Below are 19,661 nucleotides of genomic sequence, written 5' to 3' on the forward strand. Positions count from 1 at the left end.
AATTGCTATCAAAGAAAACTCTAAAAATCCGACAAGTTAACTTTATATATTAGATTATCAACTAAGATAACCTTTTTGACAGCTTTGTTAAAATTTTACGATTTTTCATCCATTAAAAATCAAAGCTCAGTTTCATATCAGGACAAGAATTGATTTTATCTCAAACTAGCAGAGAGACTTGCCCGGAATTGAATGATGATCAACAAATGTTCTTCCAATACTTTTATTTTCATTGAAATCACCAAAATCGCTTATTTTTCAATCAAATCGATTGATTGCCTGCTCTTGTTGAGGAACCCACCATTGTGTAACAGTAGGAAGCTTTGCATGCTTCCCTACAGTGACTTGGTTCACAGTACATTATAGTCTACATTGCACTGTAGAGAATCTACTGTTGATTTTATAACATTATTTTTATAAACAATGGCTTAAATTAAAGTTTAAAACGCAGAAGTCAAGTATCATGGCTCAATTGTGCTCTAAACACAAACATTCATTTCAAACGCGCCCCTTTCTTGTCAAAGAACTTACTGTTGATTTTATATGCTGAACCTGTCTGCTTGTGTGGTGATAGAAAGCAGTTTACGATTTGAGAGCCACACTCTTTAATTTTCTTTTCTTTTTTGAATGTCATTATGATGTTAGGCTGTATAAGGGTGTTAACTTTGGTCAAAAGCGGACTCTTCCTTCTTTAATCAAATTTTTTGATTATCGATTTTCCATACTTATTGGAGATATTCTGATGTAAAACGTATTTAAGAACATCCCCAGACACATCAAGTACATTTGTGTGAAATTTAAAAAAAAAAAAAAAAATCGGTCCAACCGTTTCGGAGTTCATAGGAAACTCGCGCGCACGCGCGTACACACACACACACACACACACACAATGCTTTTTATATATTCTGGGAGAAAACAAAACAACATATAGGAGAGATATTCTAACAGCTTTCATGGTATAATTGATCCGCTTTTTTGTTGTTGTCGTTGTTGTTGTTGTTGTTGATAATGATGTTGCGGGGAGATACCACCACCACCACCATTATACAGACCACACCTCCGAATTAGCAACATCATCAATTTTAAAAGACATTACTCTCATGAGTAAAAAGACAAAAAAAAAAAAACTTTTTTTCCAAGGGGAAAGAACTTTGTACTTAACATTTCAGATTTACTGTTCTTGTCAATTTTCTTTTAAAAGAAGTTATCGAACGTATGTTACCTCATCCCTAATACTTAAAAATAAATAAATAAATAAATAAATAAATAAAAAACATAGGCTCTTTTTTTTTTTACTTTAAGGTGACAACTAATTTTTTCTTTCACTTTTTAATTTTTCTATCAAATTATTATATCGTTTTAAATGGGATTTTGAAAAGTGTCAACTTTTCAGCAAATTATTAATCGAACAAAAGTGAACAATTTTGAGTACTTTAATGAAAGGGTATTCAAAGGATTTCAATACTTTGACGGAAAATTCCGAGTCAGTTACGGAAACGACCGAAGCAGTTTACGATTTGAAAGCCACACTCTTTAATTTTTATTTTTTGAGGGAATTTTTAAAAACATTTTTTTTAGATGACTAAAAGAGCTTGTAACCCTAGCCTAACAATTTTCATGCTTAATTTTTTCTGCCTTTTTTTTTTACTTTTTTTTTTCACAGTTATCAAATCTTAAACTGCTTTGACCATATCTGAGACTCTCCTTCAAAATACTGAAGTCTTCTGGACACTCATTCAAAAAATAAGTTTAGAGTTACTCCCCTTTATATGATAAGTTTCATCTTAAAGTAAAAAAAAAGTATCAAAAATGTTTATTATTCAATATTTTTGTAGAAAATCTCATTATCTATATAAATAAAACAGTATATAAATGTGTGTGTTTAACCAATAAATTCTTAAACTAACTGGTCACATAACACTGAAATTAACAGGAAATAGTAATCATACAACTCGAATGGTTTAACGAGTAAAATCTTTATTTGGGTGGGGCAAGTTGAAATACAAAATATTCATTTCACATTGTCCACATATTTTATCAGTTTGCACATGCACAAATTCATTCTTACTAGAAGAGGTCTAATTTTTATTTTTTTATCTGTCTGTCAGGTTAGCCCAAATGGTAGGGAATGGGGCTGGAGCGCTAGATATCTTGGTTTCAATTCTAGCTGATAGCATTGAAGTAAGTTTTTTTTTTTTTTTTGCTTTTGTAATCAGTACTATATATTAGGCATATAGGCTCCTTCAGTCTTTGACAGACTATAGATACCCACGAAGGAATGCCTGCATGTGAAATTTTTGTGGCAGGAAGTGCACAATCTCCAACCACACTTCTCCTGGGTCGACATTATTAAATATCAGTGACAAATGAAGTGTATGTACAAGACAACTGGAAACAAATGCCGAGATAAGCGGAGAACACATACAGCGCCTAGAATTCCCAAATGGTCATCCATCTGGTACTAACCAAGTTCAACGTTGCTTAACTTTGGTGATCTGTTGAGAACTGGTGTGTCAACGCGATTATGCTATATATATATATACTAACATGGGTGCCCCACGTTTCCCAGGTGTTTGGAGGTGTATGCTGAGCAAAAACAAAACAAACGGTCAATTTTTTTAACTTTGACCCCTATTATGACCCCTTAAAATTTATTGATTTGGGTTCAAATCAAGTTATTAAGTTAGATCCATGTCCAAGGAACCTATATCTAAACTTTCAAGCGTTTAGACCCAAAATTGGCGGAGGAGTTTGGTAGAGTTCTCAAAGGTCAAATCGTTTAACTTTGACCCCTTAGCAGCCAAATTTCTGTCCGAAAACCAATCACATAGATTTTCCCAAATCTCAGTACCTTGTATATCAAATTTTGAGTCTGTAGACTAAAAATTGACAGAGTTATTGTGTAGAGTAATGTACACACACACGTTCACTTTGGCTTTGTAATAATGAATACGAAATTTGTATGAATTAAAATATATTTTAGTGTGTTTTATGACTGGGCAACGTCAGGAGACCTCTGCAATTCATCTATAAAGCATCAACTTTTATAGTTATGAAATCTTTTGTCTTTTAAATCTGACTTGTTCACACAAATTCAAAATGATTACCTACATCTGAGCTGATATTTCTCAATTTACTCGGTGACCTCTAAACAAAATATTGTTTTATTTTAGCTCTGCACCCTATGCTAGGTCAACCAAAAATAAGCAGCTTGAAAATATTTGTAGGAAAATAAATTAAGCAACAAAAAGGTTATTTTTTTCATCTTAAAGTGGAGGATCAGTTTCAATATAAATTTAATAAAACTAATAATAAATATAAATTTAACGTAAAATAATCACGCCATTCCAGACAAGATAGCGTTTTTAAGGACATGTAACCACATTTTAAAAATCTTATCCATTCTCTAAATTTCTTGAAAATAAATTTTGGTTGTGTGTGTATGTTTGTTTGTTTTTTTTTTTGGGGGGGGAGGGTGGTGGTACTAATTTTTTGTCTTGAAAAAATATATTAAAAGATGTTATGTTAAAAAGTGTTATGTTTTTTCTTATGGATTCATATTATAAATCAATTGCCACGCTCTTATCACGATACTCACCACTCCTCTAGAATTATTGACCATTCAGTCCGAAATCGTTTAGGTTGGTCCATCTTATTATTTGCAGGATCCCATATAATAGAGCTGCCTCACCTTTCCGAGTTAGCTCTTAAAGGTCATGCTTTTTTTTTTCTCCTAATCAGATCATTCCAGGATTAACTTTATTTATCTCTTTTGAAAGCTATTTGATTTCTATTTACTTGCCTCCCCACGAGGGCAGAATTAGATAACATATCGGTTTTTAATGCGAGGAAAATACAACTTTTAAAAGGGCCTTCTGAATCAGAACTTAAATTTGAATTGCCTCAGTTTAGAAGAATTTTTTCTTCACTGACTGAGGACAGAAAAAATGAAAGGCCAAGGAGTTGGTGATATGTTTTGAAAAACTATCTAGTCGAGAAGTGAATGATCATTACCATCTTGTAGCCTGGAACCAGGGAATTGGTTTACATTAAGTAGTGGTCCCTCACTCTAAAGTCTAAAGTACTGATTTTTTTTGTTTTGTTTCTTTTTACCGTCAACTTTTTTTTAATAGTTTTTTTAAGGTGTAATCACCTAAAAAAGTACAACTTTTTTAGGGGGGTTGTATACTGATGATTTATTGTTTGCCTGCGAAATAATAGAAAGTCTACCTGATGAGTTAATGATTTGAAGGAATACTATTGAGAGTGAAAGTCCAAGAGTGAATGTTACCAACATCAAAGTGATTCCCTATGGCTGCAGTCATTCATATTATTTGGATTCTTCAGAATATTGTTCTCATCTTAAGTGTTATTTTCACAATGTTTCAGTCGATGTAACCTTTGACCTTCTTCAGATTTATCTTGTTGAACTCTGGAATGTTTCTGTCGAACTTGGAACTCTGCACAGAATTTCGAATGGAACCCTTTATTTACTTCATGGAAGTAGCATGCTCTCGTTCCATCAGGCATGACTAGATAGAGGTCCTAAGTAATTTGCAATTGGAGGTTACATCGACTGAAACGTTGTGAAAACAATCTCAAAAAATCCGGAAACGTTGTAGATGTAGTATTAGAAAGCTTCCCAAAAAAGGAAAACCCCCCTGCTTGAAAAATTTGCGTTAAAGAGAGTTGGGTGCAATTCACTCTTTTGTTGGTCTCGTAAGCATTGGGTACACAAGAAATGCAGTGGAATTACAGAGGTAGGTTGAGAGACGATAACCAGGTTGTGTGCAAGATGTTTAAGACAATGGAGACAGGTGAGAACGCAGACATGGAGAAAATATATCTCGACGGCAAAACTATTCTGATTGGTTAGAAGTTTTATTATCTTGATAATACCATTGGAGCACCGGGTGGAGTAGGTGTTAGTGTAATTGCAAGAATTAGGAATGGATGGAAAAAATTCAAGGAACTTTTGTCATTACTAACTAGTAGAAAGTTACTATTGTCTATCAGGCATATGTACGCAGTGTGATTATGTGTGGAAGTGAAACCTGGCCAGTGGGGTTTGTGGACATGCATTGCATGGCATGGAATATGAGAATGAGACGATGGATGTGTAAAGTGAGTAATAAAGACAGGCTTAGATCTGGTGACCTCAAAGGAGGATTAAATCTGGACAGTATAGAGAGATGTGGGTAGAATAGGAGACTTCAATTGTTTGGGTTAAGCTGAAATAATGGAGGCGAGTTAGTAGATGTAGAACAGTTGAGGTAGCCAGGTCAGTTTGTAGGAGAAAGCCAATGAAAATATGGGAGGAAGTAATAAGGATGCAAATGAGAAAAAGAGGGATAAATAAGGTCCTGTCCAGAGATAGGTTAGATCAGAAGTCAATTTCTAAAAGCCATCCAACACATGCCAGCATGAACCTTAAACTGATTATTATTATTATTTTTATTGAGATGATGATGATGATGATGATGATGATGATGATGATGATGATGATGATGGGGGGGGTAATGCATCGTTTTACGAATTTCTTTTGAACACTAACTTCTCAGATTATAATTTCAATCAAAAAAAAATAGAAATTATATTATTTGTAAAGTCATTCTCATAGAGAATTTTATCTATATCTATATTTCTCTTAGTCTATCTGTCTGTCTGTTTGCCCGTCTGTCCATTCCATGTTTTTTTTTTCTTTCTCAGAAACTACACGGTCGATCTAGCTGAAATTTTATATAGATCTTTGTTATGACAAGGTATAGCGAATTAAGTATTATGGTATCTGTTCGATGCACAGTTAGGGATTGATAAGGATTAGTAGTTAATGCAACAATGAACACAAATTTAACAATATTCAACCATCAAATTGGCATAAAGCACTAATTTTAAGTCAACAGGATATAACTTTTGTCCATTTTTTAATGGACTAAAAAGTCTAGTTGTCGATATATTTCATCCGATGTAACCCTCAAACTTCTTTTTGTACAGTTTGTCAAACTCAGGAATCTTTATGTAGAACTTAGGGAATCCATACAGAATTCTAAAGTGAATGTTTTATTCAATCTACAGACGTAGATTGTTCTCATTCTGCAAGCCATGATTATAGAGAAGTGTTCAGACATGTATATATATATAAAAGCGGAAATGTACGTATGTATGTATGTGTGTATGTTTGTGTGTCTGCTAAAAACTTTCGACAGACACGATGAAAATTCACAAACTCAGTATCATATTGAAGCCCCATCCTTCGCTTGAAAAATATCGAAAAATTGGCCAAAAACGTTCATTTTTTTCACCCCGAAATCGACAATTTTAGACAGGGGGCGGAGGTTCAACAAAAACGGTCTTCTCGTGATGACGAGCGGTTCTACGTATGCGCCAGATGACGCCATGACCTGATTTACTTTAAATAGTTGAAAAACTGAACAAATTTTATGTATGTTGTGTTAGGTCAGTTGATTAGTGCGTTGGTTCATTATCTAAACATTTCGGGTTCGAATCGTGGTGTGAGATGTCTTTTTTTTTTCGATTTTTTTAAATTTAAATATTGAACCAGTGTTATTTAAGCCATTTTTTCACGTAACGATCGTTTTTCTGTTTTTTTTTTTACTTCGCTTATCCACCCCCGACCACACACCCAAAAACATCCGGGTACCCACCGATTTTTAAATTTTAATATCGAAACAGGCTTATTTAAGCCATTTTTCACATGTTCGTTTTTCTGTTTTCATCATTCATTTGCCTTAAGTTAGTTTTTTTTGTGTTTTTTCCCACTTAAGTTTTAACATTGTTTTCTTTTTTTACTTCGCTTATAACAAACAAACCTGGTCATTAACGTCGTCGTCGTCACGCTCAACGACTTCCGGGTGCGCACCTGTCAATTTGGTTCTTACTTAAATAAATTCAAACATCTTTCAGTAACTCATTCTGGCTGGCCGATTTTATTTTCAAACTTCGCCTCAGGCCTTCGGGTTCGATCCTACCAACTTTTACCCCTCCCTCCCCCAGTTTCTTTTTAATTTAACATCACACACACCTCCAAACACCCGGGCAATGCCGGGTACCCCCGCTAGTCTATTATATAAATCTCACATTTCTGTTTAAATGTATGTATGTATGTATATATGCCTGCTTAAAACTTTCGACAGAAGCAACAGATTTTCACGAGATTGGTATCGTTTCGAAGCTCGATCCTTTGGATGACAAATATTGAAAAATTGGCAAAAAACATTAATTCCTTCACCCTCAACTGAACAATTTTCTACAAGAAAGGATCGCTTTTTTTGCCGATATTTTCGAAAGTCACCCCCTCTTTTTGATTGACAAGCCTTAATTTAAACCTTAACCACTTCCAATTTGGCGATGGGTGCAGCCAGCGGCAAAGAGAACTTTTTTTTTTTTTCACATTCTTTTCCTCCTTTGCAGTACGGGTTCGGGCCTGCTTGCCTACTATCACTTTTTTTTTTTCTCAGCACACACCTCTAAACACCCGGGCAACGCCAGGCACCCAAGCTAGTTTTTATTTTTAATTCTTAATTACTACAACCAGTGATGAAGATTAAACCTTTCACCTCCAGATGAGTGTTACTTATAATTTATTTTTATATGCAAGATGAGAACAGTAGTCCAAACGATTCAAATTTTCGATCCTCATCTAAAAATTCAATTTTAAAGTTCAATTTTTTGTGCAATACAATGTAATCACCTGAATAAAACCATAAACTGTTTATGCATCTGCACGAAGATCGCCAAAGACGATCAACATCTTCCAAGCAAGGCTGTTTAATACAAGTGTTGAGTATAAGCGCAACAATGCAACTTGTTTGTTCAACTTCAGGTAAAACAACAGTTGCTTCCCTTACTATAAAGAGCAAGACAGTTTGTTTTTTTTATAAAAAGAATATTTTTAATTTTTTAATTAACTTCATTTACAAATGAACAAACAGATCTTGGACATGCACGAGTTGACTTGAGGTAACATTCACTCAGGATGGATTTGAGCCAGCCCCTCCTGTAGAACATGCAGCGTCCCAAATGAACACAAACTACGCGCGATTATTTATAGTCAAGATAATCATGGGCAGCTAGTTCTGTAACTAGTGGCTAACACCGTAGACATTGACTTTGATGTTGTGTAATCACATCTTCAGCTCGCCTCCCGGGCACCTTTGCCAACTTTGGAATAGTTCTAGAGATGTTGCTTCATGAATAAACTCTCCTCGGTTGCGATGCAGTGTGGCTAAACCAACAAAGCCTCCTCTTTGGTTAAGGAAGATGATCTTGTATTGCATCCCGATTTTGGTATTTGAGACAAAATGGTGCCAGCAGATTTACAGAATTCAACAGAGGTAGCATAGGTCAAACAGTATCAATTTTTTGAGATCTGCAGTTCTCATCGAACGGGTCTCACAGCTGTAGAGAAGAATTGTCTGAACAATTGCCTGATGAATCCAAACTTTTGTGCCTATTACAATAGGAATGAGTTGTGTCACAGCAACTCTCTTTTTCTTCTCTACAAGTTTGTCTCTCTGTCAGACTCTCTTTTTCTCCTGACACCAACAGTGAACCTGCTAAATAATATTTGTTTTCGTCGTCTGTTGTAAATGGACTGATTTATAATCACAGAATTTTAAGACAATAAAATTCTTTGTTGATTATCTTTTCAACCTACTGACTGTGGGGTATATGGTTAGAAAAAAAAAAAAAACGTACCGGGCGTATCTGCATCGCTCTTTGGGAAAGAAGAAGGAAAGGATGGCTAGTTCATTTATATACACGAAGGGCATCTTGGGAAGGCAGGGCATGACGGGAGAAGCTATCTTTTTTTCCTGTTTCTTCCTTTTCTTTTCTAGATAGGAGGATATAAAAGCTTGGAAAAATTCCCTGGACGTGGTATAAAGAAAAGAGTCGTGAACATCTTCTCTTGAAAAGGATTTCTTGTTGCTGACGTTCAGATTGTGCAGTGTGACATTCGTGGCGAGAGGCCAGGTGTGGTCGATTGGAAAAGAAGAGGGCAGAAACGTGCTGTTGTCAAGCGAGTGACTCAGTACTCACTCCTTCCCGAACCCCAAGACCAAATCCTGATTGTAACCTTAGACTGACATCATGAAGCGTGTAGGTAGTTGATCTCTGATGTTCCTTGCAGGTGTCTTCCTGGTTTTGTCATGTTTATTGCTTTTCGATTTTGTTTACTATAATGTTGGTACATATGCAGAGAAGTTATTGTGCTGAAATAATAACGTTATTATTTAGAAACCCATTCTTAACATAAGGAGGGGAGGGTGTTTTGTAACTATTCTGTAGTTTTACCTAACCATTTAATAAATAAATATATTGTAAAAATTGAATTTAACTTGAAAATACTATTTTAAAAAAGAACACGGTAACTTCTCTGCATAAGCACCTATTTTATTATCATGCTTAGTTTTTTCATTGTTATAATCTTATATTTTTTTGTTAATTTGATTATTATAATGTTTGTTTTGTTAATTTTAATACTATAATGTTTATTTTTAAAAATTGAATATTATTATGTTTATTTTTAACATTTGAATATTATGTTTATTTTTAAAATTTGAATATTAATATGTTTATTTCTTAATTTGAATATTATAATCTTTACTTTTTTAATTCAAATATTATGTTAATTTTAAAATTTGAATATTATGTTTATTTTTTTAATTTGAATACTATGTTTATTTTTTAATTTGAATATTATAATGTTATTTTTAAAATTTAAATATTATAATGTTTATTTTTTAATTTGAATATTATTATGTTTATTTTTTAATTTAAATATTATGTTTATTTTTTAATTTGAATATTATTATGTTTATTTTTTAATTTAAATATTATGTTTATTTTTTAATTTGAATATTATTATGTTTATTTTTTAATTTGAATATTATTATGTTTATTTTTTAATTTGAATATTATTATGTTTATTTTTTAATTTGAATATTATGTTTATTTTTTAATTTGAATATTATAATATTTATTTTTAAATTTGTATATTATGTTTATTTTTTTAATTTGTATATTATGTTTATTTTTTAATTTGAATATTATAATGTTTATTTTTTAATTTGTATATTATAATGTTTATTTAATTTGTATATTATAATGTTTATTTTTTAATTTGAATATTATGTTTATTTTTTAATTTGAATATTATAATGTTTATTTTTTAATTTGTATATTATAATGTTTATTTAATTTGTATATTATAATGTTTATTTTTTACTTTGAATATTATGTTTATTTTTTAATTTGAATATTATGTTTATTTTTTAATTTGAATATTATTATGTTTATTTTTTAATTTGAATATTATTATGTTTATTTTTTAATTTGTATATTATGTTTATTTTTTTAATTTGTATATTATGTTTATTTTTTAATTTGAATATTATAATGTTTATTTTTTAATTTGTATATTATAATGTTTATTTAATTTGTATATTATAATGTTTATTTTTTAATTTGAATATTATGTTTATTTTTTAATTTGAATATTATAATATTTATTTTTAAATTTTGAATATTATAATGTTTATTTTTTAATTTAAATATTATAATGTTTATTTTTTAATTTAAATATTATAATGTTTATTTTTTAATTTAAATATTATAATGTTTATTTTTAAATTTTGAATATTATAATGTTTATTTATAATATTTGAATATTATAATGTTTATTTTTAAATTTTGAATATTATAATTTTTATTTTTTAAATTTTGAATATTATAATGTTTATTTTTAAATTTTGAATATTATAATGTTTATTTTTAAATTTTCAATATTATAATTTTATTTTTAATATTTTGCAATATTATAATATTTATTTTTAAATTTTCAATATTATGTTCATTTTTTAATTTAAATATTATAATGTTTATTTTTAAAATTTGAATATTATAATGTTTATTTTTAAAATTTGCATATTATAATGTTTATTTATAATATTTGAATATTATAATGTTTATTTATAATATTTGAATATTATAATGTTTATTTATAATATTTGAATATTATAATGTTTATTTATAATATTTGAATATTATAATGTTTATTTTTAAATTTTGAATATTATAATGGTTATTTTTAAATTTTGACTGTTATAATGTATATTTTTAAAACTTGATTGTTATATTTTCATGATTTACTGAAATTTTACATAAAATTTAGTATGGCGGCCATCTTACATTTGAACTTATTAAATGGAAAAGTTGTCAAAAATAAAAAGTAGAGAGTCAGTGGGATGGATTATAAGAAGGTATAATTGATACATGTCTAGTAATTTCCATTCACGCTATATATAATAACATATAATTTAACAAGCGTAGTCATTTGAATACTTTTTCTTTTGATTGGATGCTCACTGTTCACCCCTGACCTAGGTACCTTTCTCTTTCAAAAATACCACTGACTGATATAACTACCAAAGAAAATTCCATATTTTAAAGCACACATAGACATAAATAGTTTCAGTTTCCTACTAGACATAATCCTCGAGTTTCTCACCTCTCTCTGTATGAGGATTTGTCAGGACAACCTGATATGCAAATACTTCACCCCACAAGTAAATCACTATCACTAAATTCCCCCACTCTCTATTGTTGCTTAAACTTAAACATGGATTCCATGAACAATGCTTCTTCCCTAGAACTACCCATCCATGGAACTCTGTTCCGCTGGTCTGCTTTCTAGCTGACTACAATATCATTATCTTCAAGTCCAACTAAAACAAATTCTTGTTCAGCCGTCCTCGTAAATGATCTAATTATACCAAATTACTTCTACAAACGATTATTACGCAACTCTCCCAATGACTACAATACACACATTAACCCTTATCCTCGAGTAGCCTCCGGGCCTTGATATGTGGTGACCCCGTTATAAAAAAAAAAAAAAAAAAAGAAAATAATATAGTATTCAAAGCCCATATAAGATCCTTTTGAGACGGCGATACATTGGCTCATGTGAGGACTGTTGCATGTTTGCTAGTGATGTTACCTCAAGTAACAACACTTAGTTGGATATTCCACCAGACTAGATGAATTTCTGTCCTACAATCAAGTAATACCAAGAAACAACAAGAAAGATATACTATAGCATATTGAAATGGTCATTTGGGAAGAAGAAAATTAATGTTCTTTACTTGTTTACGAACTCAACGTTTGAGAAGTTAAAGTAGAATATTGATTGAACACCTGGAAATCTATGTTTCACATAGAAATCAAATATTAGCCCCAGAAAAGGGCCCCTTGATTTCTGAGAATTTATTGAAATAAAATGAACACACACACGCACGCACGCACGCACGCACGCACACACACACACACACACACACACACACACACACACACACACTCCCTACAGCCACCTACCTTGAAAATGCTGCTGTCGAACCTGACATAGTTATATGGAATAAGTCAGAGAGAGTTGCAACCTTGGTTGAAGTGAATGTTCCTAATGATGGAGGTCTGAACATGGCTTAAAAGGAGAAACAGACCAAATATCAAGGTCTCATGTATGATATGAAAAGAAACTGGAATCTTAGGGGGATATCAATCATAACAGTTATTATAGGTGTGACAGGACTTGAAGACGACCATATTGTAGTCAGCTGGAAAGCAGGTCAGCAGAACAGAGTTCCATAGGCAGGCAGTTCTAGGAAAGAAGCTCTGTTCATGGAACTTGCATTTATATTTAGGCACAGATTGAGAGTGGGGGAAAATGTTGATAGTTGTTGTATCTAGACGAGTGTTTCTTTTGTGGAAGTTTGGCAAGGGGGAGGGCATAGATTGAAGCTCAGACGAGCACTTGCCATAAAAATAATGATAGAGTAGAGACAGGACCGCAACGTCTATTCTGTGGGAAAGAGGTTGCAGGGTGAAAAAAGGCATCATCTACGAGGTTATGAAGCCAGTTTTTAACTTTGTCAAGGCAGGATAGAGTGCTCTGAGCAGCTCCCGGCCAGATATAGCAACAGTACTCCATTTTAGGATGTATTTGGCCCTTACACATGAACAGGATTGTGTCAGGACTTGTTTTAATCTAGATTTTAATCAGAAAAAATAACCCCCTCTTGCTAAAATTGATCTCTTAGAAATCAAGAAAATATCCCAGATTGAAAAAAAAAATTGCTTACATACCTTTAAAGAAACTATCTGGTCCAGAATTGGGTGATCAATTTGTGTTAAATTTACAGTAGCGTCCAAAACTAAGAGACAAAATTTTAAAACCTAATATTTGTTAGAAATAACAACTGTGAAAAGCTGAAATTTCGACAAATGGTAGTCGTTATCATCCATAATAACATTAAAACTTGAATCATTTGCAAAGGATAGAAAAAGAATTATAACAATTATTTATTTATTTTCAAAATAGGAACATCCAAAAGTAAGGGACAAAATTGAGAAAAACAATGTAAACAGTATGCTATATTCAAATTTTTTGATTTCCTCTAAAGAATAAGTCTTACTTAGTCATGTGTAAACGTTGCATCAGTTGGTATCATGGCGAAACGCTAAAAACTTGATTACTCTGTGAGACAAGCTATTGTGAAGGTACACAAGGAAAAGCACACCATTAGAGAGATTTCAGAGAAAGTGAAATGTTCCAAGAGTATTGTAGGCAGGGTTGTTAAATCCTACAATGATACGGCAAAATAGTTAATGCTTTTAAAAACGGCAGACCTCACAAAACTTCAGCAAGAGAAGATCAAATAATGCAGCGTATGTCATTAAGTGACCGTTTTAAGTTTTGCACAGAAATTAAAAAGGTTATGAATAGTACCTCATGTGTTAATGTGTCAAGACAGACTGTTTCTACACGACTGCAAGAAATAGGGCTGCTTAATCGAATCCAAGAGAAGAAACCACTTGTTAGTTCGAAGAATAAGAAGAGATTACAGTTTGCAAACAGGTATGTAATTTGGACATATGAAAATTGGGCAAAAGTATTTTTCAGTGATGAAATTAAGTTTAATTTATTTGGAAATGATGGGGAAAACAATGTAAAGAAACGTATTAGTGAAAGATTAAGTGCAAAATGTACTAAGAAAACTGTCAAGTTTGGGGGCGGAAGCGTCGTGGTATTTGGAATGTTTTCTAACCAAGGTACAACGCCTCTTGTCCGGTTACAAACTCGTGTAAACGCGCAGATCTATAAAAACATTGTTCAAGATCATGTTGTTGTGCCAATCATACAGAATTTAGGTTTCGATAGGACTACCTTTATGCAAGATAATGCCCCACGACACATGGCAAAGGTGGTAATGAGTTACCTTAGCGAGCAAGATTTCGAAATTACCTGACTTAAATCCAATAGAAAATTTGGAAGACAATTATGTGTAAACGCCATGGAAATCTTGAAGAAGAAAAACAAATAAAAAAGACGATTATTTTGCAGTTGGAGGTCAGTTTCACATGTAAATTCAACATAAAATTATCCTCCATTACTGAGCCATTCTAGCTTTTTATGGCCGTTAACTAATTTTGTTTTATTATTAGCCATTTGAAAGGCTAACTTTGTTAGTTGGACTTAGAAGTCCAACTAACAAAGTCGTAAAACTAACGTAATTGCTTTAAAAAAGTATACCCCCCCCCCGAATACAAAAACCGCATTGGTCAACTACTCTAAAGTGCTACATGGCCTGGGAATGGAAGATCATTTTACATTAAATTTATTTGCGGAATTGATCCCCAACTCTAAATTCTAAAATAATGATGATAAAAAAAATTATTTCCGACAAGTTTGTCAGTATTCACATGTAATCGTTTTTAATTATTGTTGTTGTTGTTGTTGTTGTTGTTAATCGCCAATTATACCCAAAATGCTATCTTGTCCGGATAAGGGTGATCATTTTGCATTAAATTCATATGTGAAAGTGATCCTTCATTCTAAAGTCTAAAGTAATGTTATTGTTTTATTTATTTATTTTTAAATTTATTTTTTACCGCTAACCTTTTCGGGATGTTTACATGTAATCACCTAAAAAAAGGTGGAATCTCTTTTTTTTTTTAATTCTGGCGCTTCTTCTACACTATCGGGACGAAATTTCGGAAATGGTAATATTGAATTTCACATCAAAACAATGGTATCTACGTATTCTTCGTATTTTTAAGACGATTGTAGAAAAAAAAATTACAAAAATTGATGAGGTAGAAAATTATTTATTAAAAAGAAATAAAAATTAGAATTTGATGAAAACGATCGTAGGCGGAGTTGTACAACCCCCCCCCCCCCGCGTGATTTGTATACTGATAGTTTTTTGTTTTTGCTTTTTTTTCATTGGATTATTATTGATTGGACACTAATTAACCAAATTATGAAAAAAATTGAAAAAAAAAATGATTATTTCAACATTTGAAAGGGGTGCTCACTTTTTAGTTACAACGCTCTGGTAAATCGGTCACCCATTTTTTTTTTCTTCTAAATACGGAAACACGGAAGTGAATAATTGTCATTTTTTTATTGCCGCTTTTTGTTTTTTTTTTGTTTTTGTTTTTTTATTCTTGCTTGCTTTTTTCCATTTCTATTAAAGAAATTATGGTTACCTCCGGAAACCCAAGATGGGATTTAATGAAGAAACACCGATAAACTCACCTTTCATAAAAACAAATTAAAAAAAAAAAAAATTACAAACTCACTTTTCATCAACCAAAAACTAAGTAACAAAAAAAAAGAAAAAAAAAAAACTCGAAACTTTATTTTCATAATAACAAAAAAATTTTAAAAAGTAAAAAAAAAAAAAAATCATTTTCATTCTATTTTTTTTTTCTTTGAGAAACAAAATAAATATTTGTCTTATAAATGCTCATGTCATTTTTACTTTCCATGATTTTGCTATAGCCGCGTTTTTATTAGTTACAAAATGGGCGACCGATTTACCAGAACATTGTAACTAAAAAGTAAGCACCCCTTTCAAATGTCAAAATAATGATTTTTTTTTTTTTTCATAATCTGGTTAATTAGTGTCTAATAATCAATAATCCAGTGAAAAAATTTCAAAAAACCTATCAGTACACAAATTACGCAGGGGGGGGGGGTGTACAACAACTCCGACCGATCGTAAGACGCAACGAACTAGAGTTCAAAAGGGAGGCAATTTTCCGTTTTGATCTAAACAAGATAGCAGCAATTTTTCACCCGCTAACACGATTAAAGTCGTTTTGTTTAATAATTCAGTAATATTCAGGTAATTTCGACTGCATAATTTGGAAGCTACCATTGTAACTTATTAGAATAGACAACAAAAAAAAAAATCAGTTGAAACCATTGTTTTTGTTTTATCTGAAAACTCGACTACAAAATCTCGCCCCAATTCTGTAGAAGCGCTAAAAATCTTTTTGATTGAATTTGCATAATGCGCAACAACACTCGAAGCCCCTCCCCCTCCATAAGAAAAACGTACTCATCATGCTTAACACGACCACAGAAAAAACAAAAACAAAAAAAACGTGTATTTTCAAGAGATGCTCGTAAAAATGTTTTTCCACGCTTCTGATAAGCGATCACGAGTTCAAGTTTCGAATGCGTGAAAGTTAGTCCTACGATAGGACGTTCCAACAAGCTGCGTTGCTTGCACGTAACGCTGTGTGCGTAACGATACAAACACAACCGAATCACGCACGAGTAAGGCTAACCGTGGCTCATCTGATAAAGCTGTTCACTGCTTCGTTATGCGATTATTAAACGACATTGAATCGGCCAAAACGAAGAACAGAAAACGAAATTTCTTGGTGCATACAGTTTGCGCAGCGAGCGCTTGCAAAAAAAAAAAAAAAAAAAAAAAAAAAAAAAGGCGGGTATTATGCAAAAAGCTTATAAAATTTAATGTTGGTCCTTGTTAAGATAGAGTCGACAAATCGATGTTTTTTTAATATGTCGTTTTAAGCAAAGAAACAATATTACGTATTGAATTGTCATGTCGAAAATAGTAATATATCCAAAAATTACGAAAATTCATCAAGTAGAACAACTGCTATTGTGTTTGTTTTTTTTTAGTAAAATAAAGTCTGTCACTATAGACAGCAAATATTGAAGCATGAACTAGGAAGATAAAACATTCGTTCCGAGTTATGTTCCTTAATGTAGACCCCTACTGTCTATTTTATAATGCAATTTTACCCAATTTTCCGTAAAAATTACTTTTAACTATAAATAACTTTCTATTCGATGAATTTTCGTAATTTTGGAATATATTACTATTTTCGACATAAGTACTATTGTTTTTGATTAAAACATCATAAAAAAAATCGATATGTCGACTCTATTTTAACAAGCACCTTAATTTTTAACGCACATTTTATTTAATTTAAAATTAAATATAATGTGCGTTAAAAATGTGTCCCCTTAACGTACAATACCCCCGATAAGCAGCAAATTCCCACCCTTTCACCGTAAAGGTCCTTAGAGGCTGGAAAGCCCCCTGCTCTGATTGTTTATTCTCTCAAATTATTAAATTTTGGAATTCCTTCCCTATTTCCTGCTTCCCTGAGTGAGAATGTACTAATAATCTGTAAAAGTTTAAATGTAATGCTCAACTCCCCATAGTCGCCTGTTAGACAAGATCCCAAATAGTAGTCAAGTGGCAATGTATCTCGTTTGAAGTGAAAAGTGTAACATAAAATTTAAAAAAAAAAAAAGCAAGTAGTTAGAGAGAGAGAGAGAGAGAGAGAGAGAGAGAGAGAGAGAGAGAGAGCGGAAAATACGAGGTTCAAACATAGTGTATTCATGCGCGCCCCGTTTCCACGGCGGATGGACTATTTTATCGTCGTGCACGTGTGTAGGAGGGAGAAAAAATGCGCACAACATTTGTTCCACGCAAAGTGATTTCCCTCCGGATAAATCTAAACATTTGACAGCATCAAAAGCGAAAAAAAAAAAAAAAAGGACATTAAGCCGAGACAGGTCAGTTATGATAAAACAATACTCCTTTCTGCATGTGATATTTTATTTGTTGCGGTTTTTTAATTCTGAAAGCAGCCCCCCCCCCCACATCTTTAGTCAGTGGTTGTTGATTTCGGTTAAAAGCCAAGACGAATTCAAAAGAAAAACTCCAGTTCGATAATTAATAGTATATATATATATATATATATATATATATATATATATATATATATATATATATATATATATATATATATATATATATATATATTTGTCGATTAAAGATCACATTCGTTTTTAGGAAAACTTTTTTAATTAAATTTTTCGATCTTCTGATTTTTTTTATTTGTTTATTTATTTTTTCATCCATTCATTTTTTTTTTTTTTTTTCGTCAATCATTCATCGATTTTAAAGCCTGATGTGGTACTTCTGGTACTATGCTAGAAAAGAAACCATGAAATCTATTAAACTCAAGAAAATTGCGAAATAATCCTGGCGAAATTGACTTTTAACGGTCGCATAATTTTATTTATTTTTATTTATATTTATTTATCGTATCGCAATTCCGGGCTTAGATGTAATGTTTGGTTTAATGAAGGGTATTTTATTTATATTTTTTGTATTATTGAAAAAGAAAAAAAAAGACAACTTAACCCCTACTCGAAAAGAAATTGAGATTTGTCTTTTTTAGGCGATTACGTGTGACTACCTTAAAAAACAGTTGTTAATGCATTTGTTATCATGCTATTTTTAAACAGTATTTTGGGTTTGTATTACTGTGTACACATAGATTCGAAAAAGTTGTCAAAAAACAAATATATAACAAATAAATGTTATCAAAGGCAAGATAAGTTACTTTTCTACCAAACTGGATAGTTTTAGTGTTTTTATTCAATTTAACATGTTTATTCAGCTCGAAAAGCATACAGTGTTTACTGTGTTTACCGATGTATGGCGGCCGACTCTCTCTTTAACACGGTAAGTTCGGAAAAAGGTGTAATAAATAATAAACTAGACAAAATACTGTTAGAAATTTGCTCAATATATGTTACCGTGACATAACTTGACATATATTCGGTGGTTTTTTAATAGTATTTTGTCTAGTTTATTATTTATAACACCTTTTCCCGAACTTACCGCGTTAAAGAGAGAGTCGGCCATCATTTTGAATTTTCCAATACATCGGTAAACACTGTATACTTTTTGAGCTGAATAAACATGTTAAATTGAATAAAAACACGAAAATTATATCCAGTTTGGTAGAAAAGTAATTTATCTTGCCTTTGATAACATTTATTTGTTATATATTTGTTTTTTGACAACTTTTTCGAATCTATGTGTACAGTAATACAAACCCAAAACAAAAACGTTATTATTTAAAAAACAAAACAAAAAAACAACAAATAAAAAATCAATTTAGAATTTAAAATGGGGGTTAATTTCGCATATAAATTCAATGTAAAATCCAATAGAAAAATGATCTTTAAGTCATTTAACCTTTTTTTAAATCACTACGTCCATGTTTTACTGGGAAAATTGTAAAAACCACAAGTGCTCGTTTTTAAAAAAGTAGACAGAACCCCCCCCCCCCCCAAAAAAAAAAAACCGCACAAGATTTATCAAAAGTTGCCCGGAAATAGAGGATCATTTTACGTTAATTTTATATACAAAACTGCGTCTCCCGCCCTTTTTTCTTCAAGTTTTTCAGAGTGTTTACACGTAATCGCCTAAAAAAAAGTAAATCTCTTTTTCTTT

The 19,661-nt window shown here is 31.6% G+C and overlaps 1 protein-coding gene across 2 annotated transcripts in view; it reads left to right on the plus strand.

The window, feature by feature from the left end:
- Positions 1 to 16,403: 16,403 nt before the first annotated feature.
- Positions 16,404 to 19,661, plus strand: part of LOC145242171 (bifunctional protein GlmU-like) — a 38,242-nt gene continuing 34,984 nt past the window's right edge. For both annotated transcript variants that reach the window (XM_080105158.1, XM_080105157.1), the window contains exon 1: positions 16,404 to 17,926. The gene's annotated coding sequence lies outside the window, so the exon portion shown is untranslated. The remainder of the gene's footprint in view (positions 17,927 to 19,661) is intronic.

This window comes from Euprymna scolopes, chromosome 21 (genome assembly GCF_053919585.1).
Source record: "Euprymna scolopes isolate OS-2025 chromosome 21, ASM5391958v1, whole genome shotgun sequence".
NCBI lineage: Eukaryota > Metazoa > Mollusca > Cephalopoda > Sepiida > Sepiolidae > Euprymna > Euprymna scolopes.